The sequence below is a fragment of the Daucus carota genome, chromosome 9, assembly GCF_001625215.2.
Source record: "Daucus carota subsp. sativus chromosome 9, DH1 v3.0, whole genome shotgun sequence".
Taxonomy (NCBI): domain Eukaryota; kingdom Viridiplantae; phylum Streptophyta; class Magnoliopsida; order Apiales; family Apiaceae; genus Daucus; species Daucus carota.
Window position 1 is genome coordinate 22,486,813 of NC_030389.2, and position 15,466 is coordinate 22,502,278.

The following is a 15,466-nucleotide window of genomic DNA, read 5'->3' on the forward strand; positions in this document are numbered from 1 at the left end:
TCAGATGTAGGCAATTGTTCTCTGGAGGGTAGAGGCAGATTTGCAGGTGGATTTTCAGAGATGGTGGTTGATGGTAGAGCTGATGTTGATGGTGGTGTAGTAGAGACATTAGAGATATCAGCAATAGGAACAGGAACAATGAGAGAAGTAGAAGTAGTAGTTCTTGAAGACTTCTCCCCCTTTTTGGAATCAACAAGCACATCACTGGGAATTGGGATGTTCTGAGCTTGGAGGAGAGTAAGAAGTAACTTCTGTTGAGTGTTTTGATTGATAAGAACTTGATTGAGTTGACACTCAACATCTGATACTCTTTTGTCTAGAGCATCAATAGAAGCAGCAAGTGGAGAATCTTGATGCAACTTGGATCTTATGTTGGCCATTGTGTCATAAGACATTCTAGCATCCAGATTTTTCTCATTATCTTTCTTAACATCAGAGACTGCAGTATGAAGATCTCCAATTTCTTGCCTGAGTTGAGTAAGATGAGATTTGTGAAGTCTCAAATTATCCTTCACAAACATAGAGAGGGTTTTCTTCATTGGATCTTCATCTTCAGCCCACTCCATTGCTCTCTTATATTGCCTTAGAATTTCCATTTTAGTGTCACCAAAATTGAAGTTTTGGCTGAACACCCAATCTGGCATTTCTGAAGGCCCAGCTACTTCTTCATCTTCATCATCATCTTCATCAGCCAAGGAGTCATAATATTTAGAATCACCCTGTGTAGAGAGCATGCCTTTAGGAACAGCAGCATGTTCAATTTTTGCTCTCTCCAGTGCTTCAGATGTGTGAATCAACCCCAAAGTTTCTTCTGCTAGGACATTGGATTGGCCAGCCATAATTTGATAGGCTGACACTGGATGGGTGAATGTAGAGGCATCCAAGGGGTCCACAGCAGATTCCATCCTTGTTTCTTCTGTACCTGCATTTCTCTCATGATCTCTATATTCTTGCATCAGGGTCTCACCCTGGCTCACCACACTCTCACCTTCACCATCTAAGGTGGTAAACACAATCTCTCCTTTTTCCTGGGAGGAAGAAGTTCCCAGCCTCTCACTCTCATCCTCTCCTTTTGCCTGTCTGCAAGACAGCCTCTCCACTAACTCACTTTCTCTCAGACCTAAAAGTGCAGTAACAATGATAAGTTCTTCACTGACAACTCTTGTGACAGCAAGATGATCTAATTGAATTGCATCTGCCAGAGGAACTTCTTCTATCAATGGCTGAGGAATAGCCATTGATGCTACATTGTCATTCATCAACGGCTGATTGCTGTCAAGCACAACCGTTGACAGAACTGCACTTACCGATTGGTGAGAAATACCGATCGATGATGTGAAAGAATTAGCAATTGATGCATTAGCAGTTGATGCATCAATAGTGACAACTAGTGAATCTGTGAAGAGTGATGGATTTGGTAATTCCACAACTTCACTAGTAGTCACAGAAGAAATTGATTGATGACCCAACAAATCCTGTGAAGGATGATCACCAATTTCAGAGATTGACTTCTCCAAGAACAGAGTTGGAGAATTTGGGTGGGGGATGTTGTATAGTAAATCAACATCCTCCATATGGAAATCCGAGATTGGAAAGAGTGTTTCAACAGGAGGGGACTGTGACTCCACATTTGTTGGAGCCACATCAATCTGAATTTGAGAAGTGGTTTGTACTGTCACAAAATCTGTGATTTTGGACTGTACAGTGGAGTGTGTGTCAAGTGCCCTTTTCTTGTTTCTCCTAGAGAAGGTTTTAGGAGGTGTTTGGTCAGTGTCCCTGCCCCTTTTGTTCTGTGCTCTTGGAGGAGAGCTCTTTTCAATAGTGGCACCTTGTTGAGAAGATGTCACTAGTAGTGTGTTTGATTCCATGTTAATCACCACATCTTTTTGGGAAGATGTGGGATGGCTTGGCTGGACATCACTCACCTCTCCTTCCTTATTCTGGGGGCTTCTTTGATGATCACCCCTCCCCTCACCACTCACCACCTTCACACTCCCCTCAGGTTGTGAAGAAGCTGTTACAACTGGCATCTTTTGGGAGACACCAGAGGTGGTTTTCTTAGATTTGAACTTAGAAGTTTTCTTAGTTTTGACAGCTTGGGTAGGAAGTTGGGGGTGTTCAACTACCATTGCTGCACTGGAAGTAGAAGAAGGTTGAGGATTGGAAGAAGTAATGGGAATAGAGGGTACCTGCATCAGTGATGGAAGTGACAAGGGTACTTGATCATTTGCAAGTATCCTCATCAGATCACCACAGACTCTTTTGCTTTGCACCCAGCAGTCCAACTTGTTTTCTGGCTGTGCAATTACTAAATCCTTGACTAGATGATTAGCAATGATCATCAAGAATCTAGCAAAATAAATATTATTGGGCCTTCCTTCATGAGGACCCAATTTAGCAACAATTTCATATAATACTAAATCACCAATGTTAAAATAATCATCAGTTATAAGCATGTAGAACATGGATTGCATAGACATTGTGAAAGCATCATAATTGGAAACTTTACCAGAAAAGACTTTGATAAAAGAATCACAAAGAAAACTCCACTCTTTGAGCATATGGCGCCTAAGAATCTGTCCTAAGCTAGATAAATCACCATTATAGTGCATATTCCTAAGCATGCTGACAATTTCATTATCACTAGGTAATCTATCAGTAGAGTTCCTAGGCAGATTAAGAGCAGCCCTAACAGTTTCACCATCAATATTGTAGCTAGTATCATTGATAGAAACAGACAAGGTTTTAGAGGTTGAGTCATACCTTCCGGACGTCCACATTTGCTCAACAATCTCACAGAAGATAGTTGGAGCATGAAGCATGGCATATGAAAACTTACACTCCTTAACAAAATCCATCATGGTATGAAAAGCTGCAGAATGTTTCCCATCTTTGTCCACGTAGGCGACATGATTGTTCTGCTCATAGACAAACCCAGTTTGACTTGTGATTTTGACAACAGGCGACATGAGAATGCTTAAGAAAAAGATTAGGGCTTGTAGGAGTTGAGAGAGAAGGAGAGTTAAGAGTTTGCAAATGCAGGTGAAAAGAGAAATGAAACTAAAGGCAAACTATTTATACTCTCAGTAAAAGTAAATAAAGTAACCGGTCAAAAAGTAGCCAAGCGTCACCGATCGATATATACATATATGTATGTATATACCGATCGATAATTAAATTGGGAACTGACGATTGCTATTTTAACATATCAATGGCTAAATAAAAGAGCCATTGATATGTCAAAATTGTATTTACTTATCCAGTGATATGTGACACACTATCAATGGCTAAAATAGCGATCGATAGTGGATAAATTGAGAAAGATAGTTCAATATCCTATCTGTCACTTATCATAGGCTGCATAAAATAGGTAAAATATTAACTAGAGAAATTTAACATACCAAGTTCACTTACTAATCTTGAGAATGTAGATTCATCAAGTGGTTTGGTGAAAATATCTGCTAGGTGCTTTTCACTGGGAACAAAATGGAGTTCAATTGTTCCATTCATTACATGTTCCCTAATGAAATGATACCTTATGTCAATGTGCTTTGTTCTTGAGTGCTGCACTGGATTTTCTGTTATGGCAATGGCACTTGTGTTGTCACAGAAAATAGGAATCTTGGAAATGGTCAATCCATAATCAACCAATTGATTTTTCATCCACAGAATCTGTGCACAACAACTGCCAGCTGCAATATATTCAGCTTCTGTAGTTGATGTAGAAACTGAGTTTTGCTTTTTGCTAAACCAAGAGACTAGTTTATTTCCTAGAAATTGACAAGTGTCAGTGGTGCTTTTTCTGTCAATTCTACACCCTGCATAATCAGCATCTGAAAAACCAATTAAATCAAAGCCAGAATCTCTAGGGTACCAAATGCCAAGATTTGGAGTACCCTTGAGATATCTGAAAATCCTTTTAATTGCTATGAAATGAGATTCCCTAGGATCAGCTTGGAATCTAGCACAAAGACATGTGGCAAACATTATATCAGGTCTACTGGCTGTTAAATATAAAAGAGAACCAACGATGCCTCTATAACTTGAAATGTCCACTTTCTTTTCCTTAGTGTTCAATTCAAGTTTAGTGGCAGTGGCCATGGGAGTTTTAGCAGTTGAGCAATTTATAAGATCAAACTTTTTGAATAAGTCATAGACATATTTAGTTTGACTTATAAATATGCCATCACTCACTTGTTTGACTTGCAAACCAAGAAAATAAGTCAATTCTCCCATCATGCTCATTTCATGTTTACTTTGCATTAGCTTGGCAAACTTTATACAAAGTTTCTCATCTGTAGAACCAAATATAATGTCATCCACATAAATCTGAACAAGTATACTAGAACCATTAACATTTCTATAAAATAATGTCTTATCAACAGTACCTCTTGTGAAGTGATTCTCAAGAAGAAACTGTGATAAGGTGTCATACCAGGCTCTAGGTGCTTACTTCAATCCATAGAGAGCTTTCAGGAGAAGATATACAAATTCTGGAAAATTTGGATGTTCAAAACCAGGTGGCTGACTTACATAAACTTCTTCTTCAAGCTCACCATTTAGAAAGGCACTCTTGACATCCATTTGATAGACTTTGAAATTAGCATGGGCATCATAAGCAAGAAAGATTCTTATGGCTTCAAGTCTGGCTACAGGAGCAAATGTCTCATCATAATCTATTCCTTCTTCTTGATAATATCCCTTAGCAACCAGTCTTGCTTTGTTCCCTGTCACCACACCATTTTCATCCATCTTATTTCTGAATACCCATCTTGTACCAACAATTGCTCTATCTTTGGGTTTGGGTACCAGCTTCCACACTTTGTTCCTTTCAAACTGATTCAGCTCCTCTTGCATAGCTAAAATCCAGTCAGGATCAAGAAGGGCTTCTTCAACCTTTTTAGGTTCTTCCTGAGAGAGAAAGCTGCTGTATAGACATTCATCCATAGTAGCTCTTCTTGTTTTGACACCAGCAGCAGCATCTCCAATAATAAGCTCAAAGGGATGATCCCTTGTCCATTTCCTTTGTGGAGGAAGATTTGATCTGGATGAACTGGCTTCATTTGTGAAGTCAGTTTCATTTTGAGAAGCTCCCCCTAAGTGTATGGACCTTGAATTAACAGCCATTGATGAACTAGTATTGGATAAATCATTAGCCATTGATGTAGATTGAGTTACATCAACTGTTGTTCTGGTATTGGGTAAATTATTACCAATTGATTGAGGAATTACACCAGAATTTACACTTTCAACACAGTCATCATCATCACTTTCCAGTTCAATTATTCCTTCAGATTCATTTTCAAATTAAAGAACATCATGAAATCCTTCATCATCTAAGCCTTGTATTTTCTTGTCATCAAACATCACATGGAAGGATTCCATAACAATGTTTAATCTTAGATTATAAACTCTATAGGCTTTTCCAGCAGCATATCCAACAAATATTCCTTCATCTGCCTTTGCTTCAAATTTACCAAGATTTTCACCTTGATTTCTTAACACAAAACACTTGCATCCAAAGACATGCAGAAAGTTCAATGTTGGCTTCTTCCCTTTGAACAATTGATAGGGAGTTAATCCTTGTGCTTGATTGATCAAAGAGATATTTTGAGTATAACATGTTGTGTTAACAGCTTCAGCCCAAAAGTAAGTTGTCAATTTTGATTCTTCAAGCATTGTTCTAGCAGCTTCATCCTTGGAGTGAAGAAAATAAGTCCAAGTAAATCTTATAAAATCATCCACAATCACCATACAGTACTTCTTCTTTGAAATGGACATTATGTTGACTGGTCCAAACAAGTCCATATGTAGAAGCTGTAGCGGTCTATCAATTGATGATTTCAGTTTGCTTTTGAAAGAGGACTTTCTTTGCTTTCCAATTTGGCAAGCATCACACAGACCATCCTTGGAAAATTCCAACTTTGGCAGTCCTCTAACAAGATCTTTTCTCACAAGATCATTCATAGCTTTGAAGTTTAAATGAGACAATTTTTTATGCCACAGCCAACTCTCATCCAAGCTTGCTTTGCTGAATAAGCAAGTAAGAGAATCTGCACTTGTAGAGTTGAAATCAGCTATGTAGACATTGCCTTTCCTATTTCCAGTTAAAACCACTTTGTTATCTTTCTTATCAGAGATAACACAGGCTTTTGTTGAGAACCAAACTTGATGTCCTCTGTCACATAGTTGACTGATGCTAAGCAGATTGTGCTTAAGCCCTTTCACTAAAGCAACATTGTCAATGATGACATTCCCTTTTGAAATTATGCCATATCCCAAGGTAAATCCTTTGCTGTCATCTCCAAAGGTTATACTTGGGCCAGCTCTTTCCTCAAAATTGCTGAGCAGGGTAGAATCTCCAGTCATGTGTCTTGAGCAGCCACTATCAATATACCACAGATTCTTTCTACCACCCTGCACAGATTCAAGACAATTTAAGTTGATTTTGGTACCCAAGCAGTCATGGGTCCAGTTTTGTTAGACACAGCCTTAGGTTTAGAAGAGTTATTTTCCTTGGATTTAGAAGGTTTAGAAACAACTTCATCCTTAGAGTTAATCTTCTTAACTTTAGACATCACAACAGAGTTAGAGGAACCAACATTAGTAGAGTTCACAGAAAATTGATTTGCATAAGCATGATTCATGTTATCATGATAATTGGGCATAGCAGACATGTTAAAAGCATTAAAGTATGGATTAGGCATGAAAGGCATATTAGCATATTGAATGGGGGTAGGAAGAAACATAGGCATGTATGACATGTGAGAGTTCATCATAAAATTAGGCATGCAATGATCAGATAGAGCATTTTTGCAATTAACAGCAAGATGATTAACACTACCACATTTGGAACATCTGACAACATATTTGTCAGGAGTGTAATCATTCTTTTTGTTGATCCCAACTTTGCCATTCCTAGAACTCTTCTTCTTCCCTTTTCCAGCTTCCATTCTTTCTTCACCATGACCAATTCCTTCTTTTTCAATCTTCTTGGAACTACCAGATTCCTTCACAAAGTTCTTATTGATGGGCCCATATTTTTTATCCAACTTTTTGAGTTTGTTTTCATCAACTGCTGTTTGATTCTTTGATGGATAGCTTTCATCCATTGATTGAGAATCTATCAATGGATGATCACTATCCACTAAGAGATCAGATTCATCTAACAGTTTTTTGTTCTTTCTCCAGGCACTTTTACAAGTTTCCTCAAGAACTTGTGTAGAGCACATGTTCTCAAGAACATTCCTAGAATCCTTCCATTTAGCAATAATCTCTTGTTCCCTTTCCAATTGCTTTTTGAGAATCTCTTCTCTTTTTAGAACAGCCAACAACTTATCTTTGGCAAGCTCAGAAGCCTTTTTGAATTTATCCATTTGGATTAATTCAGTTTCAAGCTTTCCATTTTTTTCAGCAAGCAAATCATTAGTCCCTTTAATTCTAACATTTTCTTTTGTTAGAGATTTAAGAGAGACTCTAAGGTTATAGATTTCATTAGACATGTCATCAATGATTTGTTTACATTCAGATTTAGTGAGATCAGCTGTGTTGGTTGTTTTTACCTGTCCATTGCTGGTGGTGGAAGAATCAGCATCATCTCCAATTGCCATCAAGGCAAGATTGACATGCTCCTCAATGTCAGAATCACCTTCATCAGCAGCCCAGTCACCATCCTCAGTTATAAATGCCTTTTCCTTGCTTTGCTTGAGTAGATAGAAATATTTTCTTCTGTAATCTACATTCTCTGAGGAGGATCCTTTCTTTTCAGCAGAAGGTCTTCTGCACTCATTAGAGAAGTGTCCAGGTAGACCACAGTTGAAGCATTTGAATTTTGATCTATCAACCATACCAGATGGTTTGGATTGATTTCCTCTATTGAATGGTCTAGAGCTGACAGCATTTCTTTTGAATTTGAGTTTGGAGAATTTTCTGGCAAGAAATGCTAGATGTTCATCAAGATCATCTAGCTCATCTTGAGCTGAAGGTTCTTCATCTTCCTCAATGACTTTTCCTTTCTTCTTTCCATCATCCTTCTTTCCTTCACAAGCAGAGCTGCTTGAGGTCTTTCCAGCAATCACAGACTTTAATGCCTTCTCCTCTTCCTCTTTCTTTTCTTCCACAAGAGCCACAGTTTTCTCCCTCTCGGAGTTCTTTTCCAGTTCTTCATCTTGATGTATTTCAAGCTCATATGTTTTAAGAATACCATATAATTTGTCAAGAGAGTATTCATTAAAATTCTGAGCCTGTCTTAGAGCAACAGTCATGGGTTTCCAATCTCTAGGTAAAGCTCTCAAGAATTTGAGATTTGAATCCTTGACCATGTAGATTCTACCATACAACTTTAATCCATTTAACAGTTTTTGAAATCTGTTAAACAAATCATTTAGAGATTCACCAGATTTAGAGTGAAAGCTCTCATACTGTTGAACAAACAGCTGCATTTTGTTTTCCCTAACTTGATCAGTGCCTTCACATAAAGTTTGAATAGTGTGCCATACTTCCTTTGCAGTTGGACAGTTGATAACACTATCAAACATGTCATCATCAATACCATTGAACAGAATGTTCATAACCTTGTTATCCTTGTGCACTTCTTTCTCATCTTCCTCAGTGAACTCAGAAGGATTTTTAGGCACTTCAACATCTTCAGCTTCACTTCCGTCACGTCTCAGGGCAGTGTTGATTTTAACTGGAACATGTGGTCCTTTCTCAATACAGTTGATGTAGCTAGGATCCAAGGAGAGAAGATGCATCCTCATTTTCACTTTCCAATGAAAGTAGTGTTCTTTGACCAGCATTGGAATCTTGACTCCTTCATCTCTTCTTCCCATTGTTGATTGTCTTTAGGATCTGAAAACTTCTTGTATGTTAGAAGCTCGGCTCTGATACCAATTGTTATTCAGACAATTCAAACAATAAGTTAGATTGTAGAAGGGGGGTTGAATACAATCTACAAAAATTTCAATAACTTTTTGCACAGCAGATCATATTCAAATTACAAGAGAATATAAAAGCTAAAACAGAAATTTAAAGAACAAGGATCTTAAAAATTTCAGGTGGATTGTTTATATCAAGAACCTTCCAAGTAAAAATACTTGGCTGCTTACAAAAGAATGAAGAGCAGAAGCTTACAATTTCTTGCTAACTTTCTCCAATACTTTGCTCTTCAGTTCTTGGTGTTTGATACTTTGAAATGTGAAATTACAAAGTGAATATATACTACTACAAACAAAACTAGTCTGTAAAAGTATTATCCTACTCACTTTCTAGCTAGTACAAATATAGAATTTCTTGAATTTGATACTGCATTTGGCAGCTTGAAATTCTTGTTGCTTTGCCAGAAATGGTAGGCTTTGAGGTTCTCAATATTTGATTAAACTCCTTTTGGCTTAGCTTCCAAAGCTGGTGTAGCATCTGTCACATCAACCCATGTGAACTTTGTCTTTTCCCTGACTTCTAGCTGTCAATTGCTGATAATCAATTGCTAATATCATCAATTGATGATACACTGAAATAGCAGTTGATAGTCTTCTTTGAGTTATGGGATAATGATGATGTTGATGTAGCAGGTTGATAATCTTCTTTCCAAATAGCCATTGATACTTCAAATTACCGATCGATCTTCACTTCACTAGAATAGATTACATGACTTCTCATATTTACAATTAAGTCACCCTATCTAAACATCCATTGATAGATCAACTGCTAATCTAAAAGTACACATTATTTTTACATCAACTGCTAAAATGCTCCAGCTTTGTTACAATACCTCATCAGCCGTTGATGGGTCAATCTGATCAATTGATACCGTCTTAGCATGCTACCAATTGATCAGCTACATGCAATCTTATTCTAAGTAAGAATAAAATACCTTGTATCATCAAGCATCACATATTCCTAACAATCTCCCAAGGTGTGCCCCTCCTTAAAGCTCTGAAAACCAAAACCCTAGCTGTCTCCTTGAGAAAAACGTGTGCCTCTCTCTGACTCTAGGATGAATTCGTTTTGGTGTATCTTTCAGCTTTAGGAGAACGAGAATATATATAGGCTACAGCAGGGATCATGGACCATTAGGTCAGGCCTTCCAATGACATTCCGGGCCAGGCCCAATGTCATTAAATATTAATTCAATCCACTAAAGAATTAATATTTGCACTACCTTTCCTAATTCCGTAAATTAAATATTTAATTCGGCTCCCATATTAATTTCTTATAAATTCCCCATGTTTAAGATATCGCATGTCCATTAATTAAATTAATTTCTGACAATTAATTTAATCAATATCTTTTATCCTTGATCATCCAATGAACCTTATAATTATGCAAGAACAAATCTACCTGCAGGACTAAAGCATAATTATCTTTATGAGCTTTCAAGAGGACATCATCACCCGAATATATTTTTCGGACACGGTTTCCTTCTATAGTCAATATCCCACTCTATATATAATGGCATTGCCCAATACATAAATTCGTAATTTAAAATAAATTAATTAACTTATGAGTCAAGGCATGTGCATTAAATACAAGTGTCAATCACTATCCGGATTAAGAACTTAAGCATTAATAACATCATAGAATCTTAGTTCTTTATTGTCAGAATTATAGAAACAATTATTCTATTATTTGGATCCCGTTCAATATACACAAAGCATATAAGTATTATTCAATAGTCAAGATAAACTATTTCCAAATAATAGTTCAGCCGTTCCGGTGGTTTGTCTAACACCACCTCGATTGTGAACCTTTATTATATTATATAAGGAGTCTGACAATCTAATCTTCTGTTATCCCATTTGATACTAGATTGTCTACAATATATAATATACAGACAATGTGAAAACATGCATTCAAGATTCTCAAATAATTGTTATATACTTCAAATGAATATTTCAGTATATCCCTAACAATCTCCCACTTATACTCAAGATATTCTTTGAGTATATCAGTGTTTATTACAAGCAATCCACTACCAACTATAATAACTATGTGACCAAGTATCTAACTCCTATCGCTTCCACATGCTCTTGAAAAGCCTTAGCTGGTAAGCTCTTCGTAAAAGGATCTGCCCGGTTATCCTTCGATGCTATGTCAGCCACAATGATATCTCCTCGCTTAACGAACTGTCGTATGAGGTGATACTTACGCTCTATGTGTTTCGCTGCCTTATGGGCCCGTGGTTCCTTGGTATTCGCCACAGCACCAGTGTTATCACAATAAATCGTGATTTGCTGTGGTAGATTAGGAACCACATCCAAATCCAGCAGGAAGTTTCGGAACCATATAGCCTCTTTGGCTGCCTCAGAGGCTGCCACATATTCGGCTTCCATGGTTGAGTCTGCGATGCATTTCTGCTTCACACCCCTCCATATTACTGTAACATCTGGGATTACCCGTGTAATTATTTTAATGATTAATGAATATTATGTGAATATTATATGAATTGTGTGAATTAATTGTTTCTTGTCCTATTAATATGGCTGTTTGTATACGATCAAATTTGAGGAATATCAATTTTTATATGCTCTATACAAAATATAGTTTATTTAGATATTTTTATATTGATTTATGTATTGTCGTATGATTTTATATTTGGTTTATGGATTTAATTACGTATATTATATTTAATTATTAATTATTTTGATTTTCGAAAACCGTCAAACCGTAACGGTACCGAGATTTTACTTCCCGAAAATTTCGACAAAACTCACCTTTAGCTTAATTTGAATATTCCGGACACTTTTCATGTTTTGACTTTTTCGATCCGGAGTACGGTTTTCCCCGGAGTCGGTCCGGCGGAGCTTTTCGGGCATTTTAATTACCGATAATTATCTGGTTGTCTCGATATACGTGAAAACCAGATATTTTGATTATTATATTATTTCTTTTATCGTAATACGTGCAAGCGGGACCCGCATACTAATGATTGATTAAAAAGCCCCGTTTTAATAATTATCTCGAAAACCGGTACCGATTGGACCCGCTTTATTAATATAAAGCTATTAAACATTGTATTTTCGTGTCATATATGATCTAGAGGGGTATTAATTATTCGTAAATATAAATAGTCTTAACCGTACTTTATTTCATTCGGGAAATCATAATACCAGTTAAATACGGGTTTATCCAGAGAGTGTTCTTCGTGTTCTTGAGATTCAAACGAAGATTTGGAAGCGTTATCGGACTCGGATTTTAGCGCTCAAGTACTCAAATCGAAGGTTTTGAGGAGTAGAATCTGATTTTAGCATCAAAAACATCCAGAGATTATCAGGTGAGAATCGATTAAGGGTTTTTAATTCGAATTAATTTAATTCAAATTAGGGCTTTTTGATTTTGAAGTTGTTTGTGTGATATCTTGATTGTATGTTGTAGATAATCTTCTCCTGATCGTTTTGGTATATTATATGCACGATTTGGAGTTCAATAACGTGTTCAATTTTGAGTTCAATTTTCGAATTTGAAGAACTAGGGTTTATAATCGGATGAAGATTTTCAATTGAAATTAGGGATTTCGTATTCTTTGATTCTGGGTGTTAATTGTTAGTATCATTGGGTTGCTGAGGATGAGAGGAAGCTATGGGTGGGGTTAAAACGGATGCACGACGTCGGAATAGATCACCGGAGTCTGGAGAACAACTCGCCGGCGGCGAGTTTTCTCAAGACTTTTCCGGCTGATTCCGGCCGTTTCTGATGAATCTGATTGCATGGATGAGTCGTGGAGGTTTAGTACTGTGTATCTGCACTCTATGGAGGCCGTTGGTGGCCGGAATCGCCACCTCCGGCAAAGCCAGGGCGGCGACTGCAAAACTTGCAGTTTGCCCCCTGAACTTTTGGAGGTGGTGAAGTCCAGCCACCCAAGTTCAAATTCTGCCATTTTGACCCCTAAAGTTTTGAATTGTTGCAGCTAGCACCCTGCGACAAAAGTTCTAAAACTTTACAAAATAAACCTTTTCAATTTATTTTTAAAAATCATTTTTAAATTATTTATTTTAATTTCAAAAATAGTTTTTAATTATTTATTAATTCAAAAATAAATCTGAGTTAATTTATTAATTGATTTTAATTAGTAATTAGTTATTATAATTGGTCAATTAATTTAAATATTAATTGATTAATTGTTTTAATTAATTATTAATTGATTTTAATTGATTAATTAATTAGATTTAATTATTTTAAATGATTTTAAAATTCCGAAAAATAGTTTCGAGCTTTGAAATATTTTTCTAAAATATGATTGAAGCTCGTTAATTGATTTCAAATGATTTCGGACTTGATTTCGAGTATCCAAAATTGATTATTTATTTATAAAATGATTCTTTGACCCGTTTTAATTCCGACAAAATGTTTAAAAATCCATATCAAATGCCAGAAAACTCCTTTTGACTTCAAACCTTCTTTGAAAAAAATAAATTTGATTGAATATCTTATGTAATATGTGCTATGTGTTATCTGATTGACGTGTTATATGTATATGTGAATGTCACTGTTTTTGACATATCTTTTAATCCGTAAATCGGATTTGGGTGAAACGAAGGGTAGATAGAAACTCGTTTCGAAGGTGTGATAATAAGAATAGTATGAGATCATATATTGATAGATAATTGTTGTGATTAGCAGAAGAAGCGAGACGTAGAAAGGGAAAGCAAGTGGTGATAGAGTAGTATATCGAGCAAGTGCAACTGAAACTTGAGATTAGCTATATAAGGCAAGTTTCCCAAGACTTTCCTTCAAATATATATTGTATCTGTTGTGATTACTTAGTGATTATTCTGATTAAGCCTGGTGACCCCTTTGAATTATAGCATGGATTGCTTACCCTATTAATTCTTGAACCTTCAACCAGATCCTTTGAACTATAGCATGGATTGTTTACTTTATTGATTCTTGAACCTTTGACCAGATTCTTTGATACCTGCTACGAAACCTATTTCAATTGTAATCCTTCCATTCTTGAAACTTCTAAATGATTACCATTTGAACCATATTTTGTTTCAATGATATACCTTCGATATCTCAATCAGCTTATCGATTACATATCCTTCAGACCTTAACCAGTTGATCAACACCAAATAACATTTGTTATGATATATATACCTTACAGTTATTTGTTTCCTTCCATAAACCCAAGTTTCTTTGATCTTAAAGGCATTCATTTATACTTGGATCCTTTTGTGAACCTAGATACCTTCTTCATATAAACGATAAACTTTGATATGCTTTGCCATCCAATTATGCGATATCCGATTCCTTGATAAACCCTGAAGTTATTCCTCATTCCTCCTTTGAAATGCATTTGAGATACTCTTGAATTGCACTCTACTTCTGCTTCAAAGTTAAATCATGATATTGATGATTATGTTTTATTGAATTATATTGTTGATCATCTTGAATTATGATAGAATTGGATAGTTTTCTTAAATGGACCAAATAAATGGTCAGACAAGATGAGTGGTCGCTTTAGGCCAATGTGTGCCTTGGATCCAGTAAACGAGCATGGCGGGGCCTGCTCGGGGTTAGTGTCTGACTGATCAGCAGCCTAACCTTTGATTTTAAAAATAAATTTAATATCCAATTCTAATTGATACTCTAAAAACAAATCTTGATATTGAGATTGATTCCATTAGACACTGGTTTCCCTCAGCTTATGATTAATGTTTTAAATTGATATTGCTATACTTGCTGAGCTTGTTAAGCTCACTCTTGCGATACTTTATGTTCTTTCCAGTGAAGGCAGAGAAGGTTGGTAATGATGACCCTCAGGCTAGTGGTAAGGCCAGGATTCCAGGCTGAGAGACGGAGGGAGCTATCAGCAGCACTTGGCTTTTTATATATAAACTAGTTTGAGTAGCGGAAAACATTTGAGGTGTAAGCTTTGTAAGATTTAAGTCTATATTTTGGGATTTTGGTTTGTAATAATTAAAGTTATGTTGTGGCTTGTTTTATACTTTAACCTGTTGCGATCCATGGATAGTGAAGGGTCACTGCATATATTATATTAATTACAGGTTTATGTTATGTTGTGGACCCCAAACTTCTGACCCGGGTTTGGAGGGCGCCACAAGTTGGTATCAGAGCGACAGGTTATAAGTCAATGAAACAAGCCTAGATTGTTGGGTAGAGGGTTAAGATTAGAAATGAGTGATAGGTAGATAGAACGTGGAGAGGTGAGTATTAGTGAGAAGTAGGCTCTTGTGCTATCAGGGATTCTTATATGCGTTTTGTTATATTGATTTACAGATATTCATGATGTCAGACCCTATCATTCCTCCATATTCACAACATTCAGACACCACAGTTAATGGACCCCCACCTCCTCAGAGACCTGAGCTTCGCCCTCCTGTTTCACCCTCTTTAGAGGATGTGTTGGCCGCATCAGCAATTGTTCCTTCCAGAAATATACCCTCGACTTATCATGCTAGGCCTTTTATACGTGGACCCCCACCCAGTACCCCTAGTTCCACCCGAG